The 17,959-nt window shown below is 49.3% G+C and overlaps 1 long non-coding RNA gene across 1 annotated transcript; it reads right to left on the reverse strand.

Moving 5' to 3' along the window:
• On the reverse strand, positions 1 to 16,187 carry LOC105078792 (uncharacterized). The gene is made up of 3 exons (XR_012506734.1): positions 15,877 to 16,187; positions 9,147 to 11,053; positions 1 to 8,438 (listed from the first exon to the last, which is right to left on the reverse strand). It is a non-coding gene; the product is annotated as an uncharacterized LOC105078792 (long non-coding RNA).
• Between the last annotated feature and the right edge of the window lie 1,772 nt (positions 16,188 to 17,959).

Raw genomic sequence — 17,959 nt, forward strand, 5'->3', positions numbered from 1 at the left:
CACCTTTGTATTCGTTTATGATTGAGTTATTGGCAAAATAAAGCGCATGGAGCCCAGCCCAGCTCACGGGCTGCAGGACGCAGACCCCCACCCGGCTGAGCCAGGCTACACCCGCCGAACCAAAGCCGGCCTGCAGACCGCTGGCGGCAAGACTGAGTCCTCGCGGTTGAAGGCCACCGCGGTCTGGCGCGGTCTGTCACGCCGCGTTGCCGGGGACGGTGCCCGCGCGGGCCAAGACTGGGACCTGGAGCCTCCTCGCCGCGTGAGGCTGAGGACTGATCGCCGAACTGCGTCAAGCGTCCTAAGTGGTGCTGTGCCCTGTTAGTGTTACTAACATCGCTGTCACTATCCATCTCTCACTGAACTGGCCTCACCACCTCCCAGAACTGGAACTCTGAAGCCGTCTCAGGGGGACTGGGGAAGGAAATGTTGGGTTAGCATCTGTGGATTGACTAAATGGGACTGATGAGGAGGGAAAGAAAGAAAGGGGGTGGTGGGGGCGGAGAGGGAGAGGGAAGAGGAGGAAAGGCAGGACCTGGGGGCTCCCGTTGTCCGTACCGTCTCCCTTTTGGGGCCGGGGTCTGGGAAACCTGTGAGGCCGGCAGGCGCCGCCTTCCTGTCCCACCGGGAGACAGTGGGGCCGGACACCCGTCCTCTCCAGCGGGGCCAGGCCCTGCTTGCCTGCCACTGGGGCTTGGGGTCCGGGACAGCACCCCCTGGGTGGGCTGCGGCTTCAGTGTCTGTACTGAGGCGCTCAGAAAAGTGTGCCTGGTAGATGCGGATCAGAAGGAAGGAGAGAAAATGGGGCGCTGAGCCCTTGCTTTGTCTCCCTCACTTCCTGGGGTCGCCAGAGGGCCGTCTGCCCTGCTGTCCGTCCTTCCTGGGCCCGCAGTCCCCCCTGCACCTTGAACTGCCCTCTCCCCCTGCCGTCCCGCACCCGGAGTGAGGACATCCCGCCTCCCAGCGTCTCTTGTACCTTCAGGTGTCTCCACTTCAGTCGTGGCTATTGGCCGAATCCGGGCGGAGGAGGAGGAAGTTCTGGTTCTGTGAGTACGGGGTGGCTGCGGAAAGACCAGAACTCCAGCTCTGGGTGGGGCTCTCTCCTCCTCGAGTCGGAGAGACAGAAACACAGTGTCCGCCACCAGGACCGGCTGTTTCCTGGGGGCACCCCATCGGGTCCCTGTGAGGCTTGCACATTGCACCTGTCACAGTGACTTTGGCCATGTTCCCTGAGAAAAAAATCCCTGTCTTTACAAAAGATTCCCTTATCGACCAAGTTATTTGAACAAATGGTACCATTTTTACATAATGCTTCTCCTGGTCTAAAAATTTCTAGTTTATCTCCTGTTAAGAGGTATTGCATGAGTGATGTGTGGTGTGTGTGTGTTTGTGTGTGTGTGTGTGTGTGTGTGTGTATGTTGTGTGCTGTATATGTGTAAGTGGTGTGTGTGCTGGGGTATATGATTGTGTGATGTGTATGTGTATGTGGTGTGTGTGGTGTGATCTGCATGTATGTGTGATGTGTGTGGTGAGTTGTGCCTATATGTGGTGGGTGTAGTGTGTGGTTGTATGGTGTATGTGTTGTGTGTGCTGAGGTGTATGTGCATGTGGTATGTTTGTATGTAGTGTGTGTGTATGTGGTGAGGGTGAGTGTACATGGTGTGTGTTGTGTATGTGGTGTGTGTGGTGGGGGAGTGGTGTGTATGTGTATGTGGGGAGTGTCTATGATGTGTGGATTGTATGTGCGGTGTGTGATTGTTTATGCTGTGGGTGTGTATGTGGTGTGGTGTGTGACTACAGGTATGTGGTGTGTGTGTAGTGTGGTGTGTGCGTGTGTGCTCAAACCTGCCGATAGGGAGTGGAGAGGAAGAGGCTAAGCAGATGGGGACCCAGAGTTCTCACCCCTCCCTCTGGCTGAGGCTGAAAAGTGCTACTTGTGTGTAATTTTACGTGTTGGGAATTTTGGGTAAGATTTTGCTTATTCTCTCTGAAACAACTTTGCGTGTCCCTGATCATCGTGCGATACCCGCTGTGTGTGCACAGCCCTTAACTGCTGGGGCAGCAGCGTTCTCTGCTCTCCCCCCGCAAGAGGGTCCGATTTTATTCAGGACGGCCCATGCCCAGTCCCAGGGGCTCTGCTCTTGGAGAAGACTTTGCAAAAGGAGTGGTGTTTGAACGGAATGGCCAGTTTGGGTGTTCTTCCATGCATGTACACTTGTGCAAAGCAGTTTAGGGCTACAAGTCATTTGCAAATACCCTACCTTGTTACACTGTGCTTGAAGCCCTATGAGTGGTATTCCTCACCCCCGTTTTGCAGCCAAGGAAGCCAAGCCTTGGCAGGTGGAAGTGACGGGTGCCGGCTATCCTGCCGTGCACGCCCGGCCGAGGCCACAGGCCACGCATCTGGTGGCCGGCCCAGTGCTTTCCCTGCCAGGGCAGAGGTGCTGCCACTCCAATACCCCTCACGTCAGAAGAGTGGAAAGGAAGTGAACTTTGTATTAAAATTGCTTGGATCTCTGTCTATGCAAAGAAGAAAATTAAACTAAAAAAACAAGTTAGTAAATGGGAGAGGAAGAAGAGTGTGGTTGGCAGGATTCTAGTGATGTCTCCCCCCACTCCCCTCCAAGGATTTCCATTCCCCGGTTATTCAGTCAAGCACTAATCTAGGTACTAGTGAAAGGATTTGCAGGTGTAATTAAAGTAATCAACCAAATGACCTCAGAATAGGGACATTATGCTGGATTGTCGGGATGTGCCGAAGTAATCACACAAACCCTTAAAAGCAAGAGAGGAAAGCAGAAGACTCAGAAATGAGGCAGAAAGATGGGTCAGAGAGATCGGAAGCGCTGTCACTGGCTTTGGAGGTGGAGCCGGGAGGCTGTGAGCTGGGGGATGCCGGTGGCCTCTGGGAGCTGGGGGGGACCCTGGCCCCAAGTAAAGGAGTGGGGGCTTCAGTCCTCCACGCGAAGGAATTCTGCCAACAACTTGAATGATCCTGGACGTGGGCCCGTGCCCTCCAAGCCTAGCTGGGTCCTGACCTCTGACTGGGAGAAACTGAGATAACACATTATGTTGTTTTAATCGACTACATTTGGAGTAATTTTAATCTGCTTAACGTGTAGCATCAGAAACCTAATCCAGGGGAAGGAAACAAGGAAAAGAAGAGGAGGGGAAGCAGACACAACCCACAGCCGTCCAGCTCCCATGGGCTGAGCTCTCAGTGTGTCTAACGAAGCCGCCCCTGGACCCCTTTGATGAAGAACACTGACCACCGCTCCTATTGCTGGAGCGAGACGTTTTCGTGTTTGGCATCAGCTTCAAGGTGCTGCTTTGGGTTGTTTGTGAACATGTGGAAAGTTTATTTTAATCCCCCTTTGAGTTAGTGGAGCACAAGGATGAGGGCAAGACACTTTCCTCATTTAGAAAAGTCAAATGGTGCAGAATGGTTAAATTTTAAGGCTCTCCATGTGATTGATCCTCAGTGTGGAACAATAGTTTGGTTTAAGTCTGGGGGAAAGAGATGGAAACATAGCAGATGAAATCATGAAACAGCCCAGTGCTGTCTTTTATGACTGCCGGGCGCTTGGACCCGGTTGGGCTTAAAAGCTCAGCGGGCTTTGGTGTCCGTGTTTGTGCGGGGCTATTTACAGCATACAGACGTTCTTCAGAGAGAACTGCACACGTCCGTAGTGCTCTCAGCCACAGAGTCTTACTTCCCTTGCTTTTTGAATCTACGACAATGTTGCATTTTGTTGGAGTGATCTTGGCCATTTTAACTTTTTAATATCAGAAAGGTGGCATTTTCCGGCTGTTTTTACTAACTGTGGTCATACCTGTGCCTTCAATGCATGCGGGATTACCAATGAACAATGTCTGCTGAGCCAATGGACCGAACAGGAAAGGTGAGCAGGGATGTTCAGGTGTCGGTGCACCCAGCGATGGGGAGCTACGGGAGCAGTTGTGGAAGGCTGCGCGCCGGATGCTGGTGGACCCAGCTGAGGGCACTAGGAGACTGCAGGAACTGGGCCATGAGGAGGACCCCACAGGGCCCTGTGGAGGACCCAGACCCAGGCCTCTGAAACAGCTGCCCCAGAGGGCACGAACCGCTCTCCCCTGTGAGCCAGCGCCAACCAACCGGGAGGTTTACAGCTGGACTAAACCTTCCCCCGAACTCTTAGCCCGAGAAGCAGAGGCAACCAACAGGAAGAGGGCACGCTGGGACCCCACGAACTAAAGAAACACTTGCTTGTTTGCCTCTCCAAGCTCCTTACCCCCACACACTGGAGGAGTGAGGCCCTGAAGACCAGGGCTGACTTGGGGTTCAACCACCACCTCCTCAATCACACCCATAACAGTGGGAACCATCATCCTTGCTCAGCCCAACCGCTGCCTCTGATTCACAGAAAGAAGGCGGAGGGCTGTGTTACTTGCATGGGAAGAACACGGCAAAGAGGACCCCCCTCCCGGCAGATTCAGCAGTGAGGCTAGGGCTGCCGGATTCGCAAACAAAAAGAGAGGATGCCCAGTTAACCTTGAATGTCAGATAAACAGCAGCGTGATACTTGGGGAATTCTTGCACTAAGAACTTATTCATTGTTTATCTGAAGCTCCAGGTTGACTGGGCGTCCTGTGCACAACCTGGTGACCCTCAATGGGACTCGTTTTCACAGTCTGCACCCACTTCCCCAGGAGCAGGCAAAGCGCTAAGTCTTTGGAGGGGGGAAAAGCCCAGCAGGGGACACCCCAGTCTCTCTGTGTTTATACAGGTCGAGTGTGAGGCATGAGGTGTAACCCCGATGTAGCAGCTTGGGGCACAGACCCAGGAGTGATGTCTTCCTGTAATATTGACAATGAGCCACCATCACCCGCTGGCCCACCTTACAGAATGTCCAGGACCCCCTTTCTTGGGGTTTCCCTGCCACCTGGGGTTTGTTCTGTTTAAAGGGATCAATTCTGTTTCCAAATGTCAGGACTTTCCCTCCCCAGCCCTGTGCTCAGATCCTGGCAGCCTCTGGGGGTCTCTGAGGGAAGCCACTTACGCACTTGGCTGAAGATTCTGCCGGGTTTGCTCAGGGCAACTGGTTCAGGAGGACTGCCCCGCCAGCTTGGCTTGAGCCGGGCTTGTCAGTTGAACGCCTGTTTCTGACAAGCTCGTGTTCCTGTCCTGCCAGCTACCATGGCTAGAATGTTCTAGTCCGACCAAGAGGCTCTAGTATTGTGAGCTTCAAAGACTCAGGTCAGCTCCCCATCCCTGGGCTCCCAGGAGGTGTTCTGGCTCCACAGCAAGTGTCTTCACGTCTGTCCAGCAGCCTGTTCTGTGTCGAAAGTGGTTAGAGAGGGAGAGGCCTTTGTTAAGGTCTGGGGCCAAGAAGGTCTCCTGCCTCACCTTTAATGATCCAGGACTCTTTCTTGAACAAAGACTCAAGACTCTTTCTTGAGCAAAATGTGCCGCAACCGTCCAGCAGAAAAGCAGTTAGAAATTTTAAGACGGCATAAAATTCTTCCTGATCAGACATCAACAGATGAATGGATAAAGAAGATGTAGTGTATTTATACAATGGAATATTACTCAGCCGTACAAAAGAATGAAATAATACTGTTTGCAGCAACATGGATGGACCTAGAGATTATCATACTAAGTGAAGTAAGCCAGAAAGAGAAAGACAAATGTCATATGCTATCACTTATATGTGGAATCTAAAAACTAATACAAATGAACTTACTTACAAAACAGAAAGAGATTCACAGACATAGAAGACAAACTTACGGTTAACAAAGGGAAAAGAGGAGGGTGGAGGGATAAATTAGGAGTTTGGGATCAACAGATACACACTACTACATATGAAATAGATAAACAACAGAGACCTACTATATAGCACAGGGAACTATATTCAATATCTTATAATAACATATAATGGAAACAAATCTGAAAAAGAATATATGTATGTATAACTGAATTGCTTTGCTATACACCTGAAACCAACACACTGTAAATCAACTTCAATAAAAATTTAAAAAAATTTTTAAATTCTTTCTGATCAGGCTCTTGCCTGAGCTACACAAATGGGAGAGAGAAAATGGGGCTTCCTGCCGAGTTTTGGTCAATTTGATCACCTCACAGGGTTGTTTGAAGGAGACTTAGCAGCCGGTTGTTTGAAGGCTGAACTAGGTTAGTGCAGCCTATGTGCGTGCGTGCAGGTGCATGAGTGTTCAGTGTAAGTCCGAGTCTCTGGGTCCCCTTGGCCACTGGAACAGCCTGTCCGCATATCTTGTGTCACAAAGCATTTCTTCAAGTGGTAAACAACACACACAATCCACATTGTGTTTGAAGGAGACAATAGTACAAAGGGTTTGCCAGGCTATTTTTAACACTGAAATCTGGAAGGAAAATGATGTCACATGCTGGGGAAAGTGTCCAGATAGTCCAACAGACCACAGCCAAAGAATTCTGGTTTGTATCTGTTTCTCTCAGAGTTGAGATCATTCAAAAAGGTGAGTTTTAAACTCTTCATTCCAAAAAGCTTTGCAGCTTGACCAGGGCCTGGAGCAGAGTTCTCTCCTGCAGTTTGTCAAACAGACATGAAGGTTCCCACAAGCCAGCGGCCTAGATGGGAGTGAGTGAGCTGGTGGCCGGGGAGGAGGGGTCTTCTGATAGCGGATGGACTTCACACTGCAGAGGAGCAGAAGCCCAGCCCCATGAAAGTGAGGAGAGAGAAAAAAAAAAAAAAAAAAAGGTGATCCTATTGGGATTACCTGCCTCTGCTGTGTGACCTTGGACAAATTACTGAACCTCTCTGATTTTCGATTATCTCATTTGTTACATGGTAATACCTATCGCAGAAGACTGCTGTGGGCCCTAAGATAATGAGTGTTATGGTGCACGGCACATACTAGGTTAAATGAGTATTTGTTCCTGTCTCTCTTGTCCTTTGACATTGTTTTTTTCCTTTACCATGTTTGACTTACCCCCATTGTTTACTTAGGAACACCTGTTACCAAGGTCTCCCCAGCTTCTCTGGCCTATGGCCTTTGAGTGAGGAAGAGCACCCCAAAGAAATAAAGTCACAGGAGGTGTGGTGAAGGAGGAGGAATGGCATGACTGTGATTTGCTCTGTTCCCTTGGGAGCAGGAATCCATCTCTTCAGTAAATGGAGGCTTTATCTGCAGATGAGTGAGGTCCTGTGCTGACTGGGGACTGAGGAAGGTTCGCACTCCCCCCAGGACAGCCCTGGCCAGCTTTGGCATTTAGGTGCAAGACAATGGCTTCCCCATCATGGCCTGGGTGTCTCTGTTTATAACAGGAGCCTGGAGATAGTTGATTATCATTTTCAGGGACATGTGATGCTTTTATAGGAAACCCCCAGGCAGAAGGCAGGGAAACAGGCACCCATAGGAGAGACCCTGCTTTCAGAGCCTGGTGTGGGAATCCTGTGGCCCATTGCTGTCAGGGGAAGGGTGTTGGTCAGCTTTGGTGGGGGTGGATGGTAATTTCTTGGCTGTCATGCAAAATTTGGAGATGGACTCAGTTTCCTCCCCTCTTCCTCTCACTGTTCATTTAGCAACTATAGCCCAATGACTTCTCTTTGTGAAAGAAAGAGTCTCAAAAATATCCCATCTGGTGATCCTGGTGCCAGGTGACAGTTAGATCGGTTTATCCTTACAAGAAGGATGCCCTCTTATTACAAGAACGTGGCTCCTGTCTATTGCTGCTGTTTGTATCCAGACCCGCTTGCTTTGTCTGCTGGTCCAGCTTTAGTCTCGAGTCATTGATGGAGGGGTTGTGGGCAAGAGCACCAATGAACGAAGGCTAAGCAGGCTGGGGTGGACAAAGGGAGCTCAGGGGACCGGCATCTCACCCGGGCTTGTGTGGTTAGGCCAGCCTTTCTGGAGGAATTTATGACTAAGCTGTGACCTGCCGGATGAACTTCAGACTCTGAAGCCAGGGAAGAGAACTCTGAGCAGCAGGAAGAGAACGTACAAAAGTCTGGAGGGGGACAGGCGCAAGGTCTGGGAGAAGCTACAGGTGCTCAGTCTGGTCAGTGCAGAACGTGGAAAGAGGGAACGAGAAGACCGGAGAGGTCAGCAGAGGGAGGCCTGGGCTCAGGCATGGCTGTGCGGGCCGGAGGAAGATGCCTTCCCTGCGGGCACCGCACACAGAGCTCCCGCTCAGGACAGACGGGGATGCGACCGCAGGTAGCTCCTACGGAAGCCGCTCTTGCGAGGAACGGTGAGGACAGCTCTCTAGCGTCAGCAGTGAGATGCCTGCAAAAGAGTATCAGCCAAAGATGAGAAGAGAGTCGGGGGGGGGGGTGTTACCTTCTCCCACCTTTATGCGGAAGGCGATCAGGGACGTGGATGGACCCTGCAGGAAAGCTGACGACCCCAGCGCCCTCCAGTCTCCAGGGTAGATGGTGGACCTGATCTCCTTAGTCCTTTTGCTATAAGAGCCCGAGAGAGGAAGGATGAGGAAGGGACAGAAAATGACCGCAGCAGGCACGCCCACCTCACCTCCCCGCAGCCTTCTTTCCCAGCTTCCTCCCTGGCTGAGCCCTGGTTTATTGGGGATGCGTGCGTGCGCGCGCGCGCGCGCATCCCAACTAAATGGGCCCAGTGAAAAAGCTACATTGCCCAGCCTTCCTTGCAGTGAGCAGTGTCCATGGAACACAGTCCTGGTCGAAGGGGCATCAGCAGAACCCACAGGGTGAGCCTTCTGGACAATTTGTAAGCGGGTGCAGATTCCTGTGGCCGGCTGTTTGCCCTTTGCCCCTTCCCCCCTCCCCCCCCGCCCCCTCCCCGCCCACGTGGGGATGCTGCCGGTCCGGGGACCGCACTTTGAGAACCACTGCTGAACTGTCCTAAGGAATGAGTTGGAAAATTCTGTGTGAGTGGTTGTCCATTCCTGCTGGTCCCCAGAGCAGCTGGAGGATGGGGGACGGGGGCGGGAAGGGGGCCAAACCGAATGATGGGAGTCGTGACCCGGGAGCTCAGAGGGAGTCGGGCGCCGCCACTGACTGCCGCCATTGGAATAAACAACTTGTGCCTTTTGTTCTTCAGGAACTGTGGGGACGTGACCAGCGAAGGGTGTCCTCCCGAACGCTCCCCGCCCCCAGCCGGGGCCCCATCCCCGCCGCCCAGCTGGTCCTCACCTGCCTGGAGTCTGCGGCCCCCGGGCTGCTCGAGTCGATTTGGATGCAGGCGTGTTTTCTCCGTCAGGACTCGGTTGTTACCAGACACAGTGTTTATTTTTCTTCGTAAAAAGATGCAAGCTGTGTGCCTCCAAATGCTGGAAGCTCAGAATATTCCGTTTGTTTGTGGAGAGACAGACTGGATGGCACACTTTCAGTCAAACTATGAAATGCAGCCTGGCAGCCAGGAGGGAGGAGGGGAGGATGACGCCGCAGGCTCTTTCTTCTTCCCGAGAAGCCTGAGGGCTGGGTGGCTGGGTTCTCTCTCTGGTCCCTGGAAGGGGGTCCTGGTTCCTGTGTTCCCCCAGGGCCTGTGACCAGGAAACTGGCAAGAACGATCCTTCCCCTCCTTGGGGACAGGCAGGGTCGTGTGACAAGTGCTGTGCCCCACTGATTTACTCTGGGTCACCAGACATGGGTCCCTTTAGTTCCCAAATGGGTTTCCCCACTAATTACAAAAGAAATAAATGACCATTAAAAATTTTTCTGGAAACAAAGACCGAAGATAAAAAAAAAAAAAAAAAAGGTAAACGTATACCGTCTCCCTGTCTGTATCTGTCTGCCTGTCTCCACCTAACCTGCCTTTCTCAGCTGTGGACATCAGCCCGCAGGTTACCACACAGAGATCGCTATCCTAAATTGCAGACCTCTGTCCTAAACTGTGACGGCTGAGCCTTAGTCTTTGTCCCCCGTGTGGCCATGTCAGACCCCGAGCGACAGATGGTTGGTTGGTGGCCAGCTGTTTTTTCTTTTATAAACTGTGCTACACTGAACATCCTTATGTGTACATCTTAGCCCTCTTTGTTTGCTTACTTGCTCAGGCTTAAATCTTAGCAGTGAAATTGCTGGGGAAATGCTTTTGACGAACATTCCTGACCTGCTTTCCCCGAAGTCTGTGCAAAGGACACACGACCCCACAGAGAAGGAGCCTCACATCCCCACCGTCACCCCAGAGCACACTTTTTGGGGTCACTTTCTGGGTTAATCTTCTCTTAGAATTCTGATAGCATATCTTGACATGGGAAATCTTCGGGTCATAAAAATTTAAATTTTTTCTCCTTGTTATAAATAGTAGTTATAATAAATATTTTATAGCAGCAATAATAACAATATGTGTTTGTTTCCTTATTTCAACTTTTTGTTATGAAAATGTTCGAAGTGAGCAACAAGTTGGAATAATAGTGAAATGAACACCCACATAGCCTCCATGTAGATTCAGTGATTTCCGTTTTGCTCTATATGATTTCTCTGTCTCTATGAGTGTGTATTTCTGTTTTCCTAAACCACAGGGCTGCCATCACACCTGAGAAAATCACCGATCATTTCATAATGTCATCTAATATCTAGTCCACATTCAAACTAACCCAGCTTATGCAAAGTATTATTTTAGTGTAGCAACTTCTATATAATATGTAGAGATAATATTCAGGGCTCTCAGTCCTGGCCTGTGCATCGCAGTCAGCTGGGACTGTTTTTAATAGGTGCTGCGGCTTGAATTTGAAATTCTTCAAGGAATTTTGAGGAACGGGGGTAGGGGGTAGGATTTTTTTGTTTGTTTAATTGGAAGTTTTCCTGCAAGTTAGCAAATTTACCCTGGTGCAGGGATGGTGGCAGGGCAGAAAGAAGAAACATGGTCCCTAAGGGGAGACAGTGACTGCCCCTGTGGTCCAGCTGCTGCAGTTAACCCAGCACAGAGAAAATAGCAATGAACGAACAAAATTGGAGGGGATGTGATTTTACTGTTGGAGGCTGGAGTCCCCTCAGGCCCCTGACAATGCCTCATTGTTTGTGTAACGTTGTTGCGTGTCCCCGGATTGAGGCGCTGGGTGTGCTGACTGCCCGGGGTCTGCTCCCTGTGCTCTGTCGCCCTGTGGGGAAAAGACAAAACAGGTTTAGTCTGCGGTTCCCCGAATCTCTCACCACCAGGAGAGTCCACGTCACTGAGAACTCGGATCCACCGTGGTTTTCAACAGCGACGCTTAATGAACTGGAGCCTGAGAAACAGGCAATAAACTTTCTGGCCTGCTTAACCAAATACCGTCTCTCTTGTCCTGACGGCAATAATGTGTTTTATTGCCCCACTTTTTATTAGCTCCCAGCTAAAGGCCTCGCACGCTACACAAGTCCCGGCGGCTTTCTTTCTGGGAACAGTGGAAATCTCAGTTTCACATTCGCCTTCCGAGCATCTTAGATGTCCTCCAACGCTTTTCCGAGGGAAGACTGGAACCATCCGAAAATGAGATCTCAGTAGCAGCCATGGTTTGCCATATTCCATCTTATAAATGCAATCTCTCTTCTTTTTGTATTTGTTGGGTTTATACTAACTCGGCTTATGTAAACTGGCAGGGTATTTTTTAAATGAGATTGGTAATGCCGATGTAAAAAAGTTAAAATCCCCTTAAAATGGCGTAAAACCCATTAAAGTAGGGGCTGCATGGCAGGGATATTTCTGGGATGCATCTGAGAGTTGGATTTTGAGCTCTGTTTTCAGAGCGCGGCTTCCTTTTGAAACATCTTTGCACTCGGTTTGAAATCATCAGGACTTTGTTAGTTGGGGGCAAAAAATTTATATTTGCAGCTGCAGAGAGACAGAGAGATGGTCGGGCATCAGGCTTCAGGCACATGGGGTTTCAGCCTCGGTGTAGTCATTTCTGAAGCCACTGAACCATTCTCAGGCTCAGTTTTCCTAAAATCCTCTTTATTTCTGACCTTGAACATCCCACCCCAGGTCTCAGACTGTCTCAGCACAAATGAGCTCTTCAAAACCAGGACAATGCAGTTTCACTGCATTTACTGGATGGTGAATACAGATTCCACACTCCCCTCACTCCCCACCCCTCTGCCCTAACTTAGGACTATAGTAAGTTTTATGTTTAACCAAAATTAGAAAGAAAGATTGTGAATAAACGGTATCTGTAAAATATATGTAACCATGGCCAGGCTATGAAAAAAAAACAAACTGTTGTTATTTCTCAAGTCTTTCTGAAAATTGTTTACAGACAAATCCTAATTTTCCCATATTTGAAATATGTAAAAAAACTAAAGGATGGAAAATCTAAATGTTTTAGTGATCTCTCTAGACACCCAAAACTATTAGCATGTGAGTCATCTATTCATCCATCCACCCACCGACCTACCCATCCACCCATTCACACACTCACTCATCCATCTATCCATCCACCCACCCATCCATATATTCACCCATCGAACCACTGTTCCATCCATCCACTTGGTCATTATTTCTACTTTCTTTAAGCAGCCACTGTATTAACCATGTTTCTGGCATCCTGTAAATGTCATGCTTTAACGTCTGCCCTGCATGCAAATGTCAGACACACCTTGTTCTGGACAAACCGATGCTATGCCTGAATCACCTTGCTTTGGCATCCCATCTCCTTTGCTGCCTCCCACGTCCTGGGGAGGAGTCCTCCTCCCAGGGCTGCCTTTCTAATTCCAAAGCAACTGATCCAGAGTCTACCCCCTAACTACCTCCCTTACTGGATTTTCACACTTGGGACCAATATCTATTGGCCTTATCACCCGAGGGCCAGATGCCAGGTGACTAGGAAGAGCCCTACACCCCAGAGTATTCTGGAATTATTCAAACGAGCCAATTTTAAGCCCACTTACCCTACCATGACTTTCCATGGAAACCACAATAAAGGTTCTTGTCCACCTCGTCCCCTCACTCCCTCTGCCTCCTGACGGATTCTGGTGCTACTCTGTGTGGCCCCTGAGTGTCGGGTGCCCTCCCTCTTCTCTTAGGAACTGCGAGTAACCAACTATTTTTCCAATGGCAATCCTCTCCTGGTCTGCTGGCTTTACCATAACTGAGTAATATTAAAATCTATTAAGATGCCTACTATGTGCCAGGCCTTGCACGAGGCCCTGCAAAGTGAAGATGAGCAAATTCGAGTCCCTGCTTTAAGGATTCTTACCGTTTGGATGGAGACAGACAAGCACCCAGGCAGGGTGGGAAGTGCTAAATTTGGGATTGTGCTGTGTGCACGAGGAAAGGAGGCTGGATCTTGAAAGATGAGAAAGGGAAAAACCACGTGTGGAGGCCCAGAGCATGCGGGCATGGTGGAGGTAAGAGGGGGCAAGTTGACTGGTGGGGCTGGACTGAGGGTAGGGGGTGGCAGGAAGGCTCCGGGTGCTGACTTTAGAAGTGGTGGACATTGATCTCCAAGAGATGGGGAGCCAGCGAAGGTGTATGAGCAGGTGACGTGATCAGATGTCACCTGAAGGTGAGGCTGGAGTCAGTGAGTTCAGGAGGCAGCTCTCTGTTGTTGCCTGTCAGGGACTTGGAGAGCCAGAGAAGTCGTGGCAGGAGAGAAGGATTCAAGAATCATTTTGGAGATGCAGCCATCAGGCCTGGGCACCTGTCAGAGTGGGGACCACGGCCGTCAGCGTCTGGCCCACAGGTAGGTGGTATGATGCTGTTAAGTGACTCCTGGATCGTCCCTCTTTGGTTCCCCCTCCTCAGCCTCCCTTCCTGCCTCCCTTCCCTTGTCACCGAGTGCCTTGTGTGCGCGTGTGTACCTGTGAGTGTGTGAGACAGAGGTCTAGGGCTCCGTTGACTGGTGTCTGCTGAGAGACCGAGGTAAGAAGGAAAGCAGGGAGAGGTCGAAGCATCAGGAGAGACTTCGGATATTTGATAAAACAAAGAAATGGAAAAGGATAGAATGGAAGGCGTGGCTTTGAAGAGGAGGAAGGGTGTCTCCTCTTGTAGACGGGGAGCAAGTCTGTGAGAACTGGTGCAGACACTTTAGAGATGGAGCGAGTAGTCGGTCTGAATGTTTCCTCTGGGGATCGAGAGGCGAGTGGAGGCTGGACACGTGAGGCAGTGGGGCGTGTTGTGGGCCCTTCTAAGAGGGGACGAGATACCGTCACTGTAGAGTTACTGGTGTGTGTCTGAGTGAGCTGGATGCCAGGAAGAAGTCCACGGAGGTGAGTGACACAGGCTTTACCCTTGTGGGGCGTAAGGTCTGGCAGTGGTGTTGGCAGCCTCTCCTGTGGGACCGGGACCAGCTTCCCAGAGGATGTGGCATTTGAGGTTGTCTTGAAAGGATGTTTGAGAGGCCACCAGGCTGAGAAAGAAGAGGACAGATCCTTTGGTTTGCAAATATGGCAAGCAGAAACGATCGCCCATCGGTAGAAAAAGAAAACTAAACCCAATGCATGGGGGTGGGGCTTGAGGACAGTCTGAAAACAGTGCCTGTGGCTTTTTCTCCATCTTTGACAGTGGAGAGCCTCAGCAGTGACTGACGAGCATGTTTCTAATTATCACATTGAGTCTTTGATCTGTTTTAATTATTTGTTTCCCCTGCAAACACAAATTTGACTCACTGGTGCTGTGTTTAACCAGCTGCTCTGTTTGGAGGTGCTTGGGCAGGGGGCCATGTATGCTTCCCCAGTGAAATATAAATGCCCTGCCTGCCTTTTTATTCAGCTTGTAAATATGGAGCTCCTAGGTGATGGGGAGTGCAGGGATGGATAGGGTTGCTATCTGAGGTTGCCTCAAATGCTTCTGTCTGTCTGTCTCTTTCCCCAGGAGGAGATTCTTGAGGAAGAAGAAGAAAATAGGATAAAAATCCTGATCAATTAGAACCCAGTCTACAGAAATATGAACACCTTGTAGGTGGATCAAAGCCAGAGACTTGTTAATTAAAAAAAAAAAAAAGCTTTCTGGGTTGGTCTTGTGGGATTCAAAGTGTTAGCTCCGTATTTGAAATTTCTGCATCTTTTGTGTAAATCCTTCAGCAGTAATCAGATGAAATGGTCCATCTACCGACTTGCTGAGGCTGGGAGGCAGAGTCATGCAAACAGGATTTTAAAATACAAACTGAATTTTGGAATTAAAACAAAATACTATATTGAGGTATATTTTACATATCATATAATTCATCAATTTCAAGTGTTCAATAATTTTTTTTTTGGTAAACTTACCAAGTTGGGCAATCATTACCATAAATCACTTTTAGAACATTTTGCTAATACATTCCCAAGTCTCATCACGTATCTGCTATCTATTTCATTGTGGAATATTATTCCATTGCATGGACATACTACATTTTTTGCCCATTCACCAGTTGATGGACATTTGAATTGTTTCCAGTTTTGGTCTATTATGAATAATACTGCTATGACCATTCTTGTTCAAGTCTTTGTTCTTTTGAGTCTGTCCTACAAGACTATAAGCATCCAAGTCTTCTCGTTGGTGGAACTACACCTTATCTACCTGCTCCAAGTTACTGCTGTTCCATACTTGCCTCATACTACTCATATTTGTGAAAGTCCCACTGCTAAAGATTAAAAATCTCATGGGAGACTTCTGGTTTTCAATCTGGCAGATAACAAGCTTAGAAGTTGCCATCCTAATAATAAATTAAAAAAGCTGAACAAACTAGAAAATTAAAAGTTCTTCTTAGATCCATCAGAAAAGTGAGGTCACAGGGCAAACCACTGGCCCTAAAATTGGAGAGACAAACTGGTATATACAGAGAATAAAACCTATCAGAGCAGGGCCAGGAACACAGCTCAGTGGTAGAGCACATGCTTAGCATGCATGAGGTCCTAGGTTCGATCACCAGTACCGCCATTAAAAAAAAAATAACAGAAAGTCTTACCAGAGCAGAAAACCATGAGCAGCAATCTCCATGGGAACGAGTGCCAGAGCAGGAAAACTCACCTGTTTTGATGAATTGATGGAGGCTCAGTGTGGACAAGCCTGGAGTTAAAAAAAAAAAAAAAAACAACTCCAGGGGGGAGATTCAGTCGTAGGGAGACCCCATGTTTTTATGAGTTTTACCTCCAGGAGCTCTACCAGCTTCTCACAATGCCTATCCGAGAGAACTCCCTCATGCTTACAGCAGAGTGACGAGAAACCACGTTCAAATACACCAGAGTGTTCTGTTCTTAACAAGGTTATTCCCTCAGGAGAAACTATTTAACCAGAGACTAACATGCTGGATTTTTGTCAGAGCCTAACTCCCTGTGAGAATGAAAACACCCACCTCCAGTCTCCTCGAGCTTTCCTGTTCCTCCGAATGCAGGGCTGGTGGAGGTCGGCGGGAGAGGGCAGAGAGTAAGAGGAAGACTCCGAAGCACATATGAGGTCCCACAGTCCAGAGGCACAAACTCACTTAAAGACTGAGACCCAATCACGTGACTGTAGAAAGCGTCCCCTCCCCCCATACCTCATCACTACGTTAGTAAACACCCATTTACAGCAGTTCCTTTTGCCTTGCACATCATGTCTAGCTACAAAGAAAAAATTACAAGGCGTTCTAAAGGGCAAACAACACAATTTGAAGAGACAGAGAAAGCATCAAAACCAGACTCAGACGTGGCAGGAATGTTGGAATTCTCAGACTGGGAATCTAAAACAACCACGATGAACATGCTTGGCGCTCTAATAGATCAAGTAGACAGCATGCAAGGATAGATGGGAAACGTAAGCCGAGAAATAGAAATTCTAAAAAAGAACCAAAAAGTAAAAATGGTAGATATCAAAAACACTGTGACAGAAATGAAGGATGCCTTTGATGGGCTTATTTGTCGATTGGGCATAGCTGAAAAAAGAATCTCCGAGCTAGAGGATATCTCAATGGAAACCTCAAAAACTGAAAAGCAGAGAGTAAAAGACTAGGGAAAAATAACCCCAAAATAGAATATCTAAGAACTACAAAAGGTGCAATAGACTTGTAATGGGAAAACCAGAGCGAGGACACCGTTGTGCAAACCCCAGGAAGATTTATTCAGCAAATGGTGACTCTACAGTGTGTGTGTGTGTGTGTGTGTGTGTGTGTAAGTGTGTGTGTTTGCATGTACTTGTTTGTGTTATGTGTGTGTGTGCTTGTGACTTTGTGTTTGTGTAGTCAGGGTGTGTTAGTGTGTGTATATGAATGTGGGTTTGTGCGTGTATGAGTGCGTGTTTCTGACTTTGTGTGTTTATGGGTGTGTGTATGGTGAGGAAGGCATTTATATCATAAAAATAACCCTGGGAAGGGTAGGCTGAATCTGAATGTCAAGTGCCAAAGAGTACGCTTCAAGCTACCAACCAGTACGTTTAAACAGCGGGCGAGGAGATCCTTTACGACATTCAGAGACCGCTGATAAGGAGCGTGGAAGGCGGACGGGAGGGGCGAAGGGCTCCCGAGAAGCCGAGAGGAGGGCTTGGCTTCGGGTTAGGCTCCGCCCCCCTGGCTGGGAGCCAACTTCAAAGGGAGGACAGTGAGTGGACGGGGTGGGGCCACGGGGGCGGGGCTTCCCCTGGCCGGGGGCGGGGCTTCTGCCATGGGAACATCAGCAGGAGCGCCGCCCGGCTGCTGGGGCCCCTCCCCACGGCTGCCGAGCTCTCCTACGTCCCCTGATCTGCTCCTGAGAGATGACCGTGCTCTTGGACCCCCAGACCAAGGACTTGAGGCCCTCGGACTAGACCTACTGACTGGGGACTGGACACTAACCCACCTCGTCCAGCGGCTTGTGGAAGTTGCCGTAGACGACGTTCAGGATGCCTTCAGAGTCGTTCCTTTTTACTTTGCTACCTCCTTATGCAAACCAATGGCATATACATGTATTTATAGGACACATATACACACATTTGGCTCCATGCCGGGCAGCTGATCACTTCTGAGAGTCCCGGTCCTTGGCGTGTATCCTGAAGATGTCCAACACCCTCAGAATGAGGAGTTCAGATAATCAAGGATTTCACAGATTCTTTTCAGTGGTCTTTTCTTTGGAAGGATGACTGAGGGCTAATCCATAGGGGA

Source organism: Camelus bactrianus, chromosome 4 (genome assembly GCF_048773025.1).
Source record: "Camelus bactrianus isolate YW-2024 breed Bactrian camel chromosome 4, ASM4877302v1, whole genome shotgun sequence".
In the NCBI taxonomy this organism is placed as follows: domain Eukaryota; kingdom Metazoa; phylum Chordata; class Mammalia; order Artiodactyla; family Camelidae; genus Camelus; species Camelus bactrianus.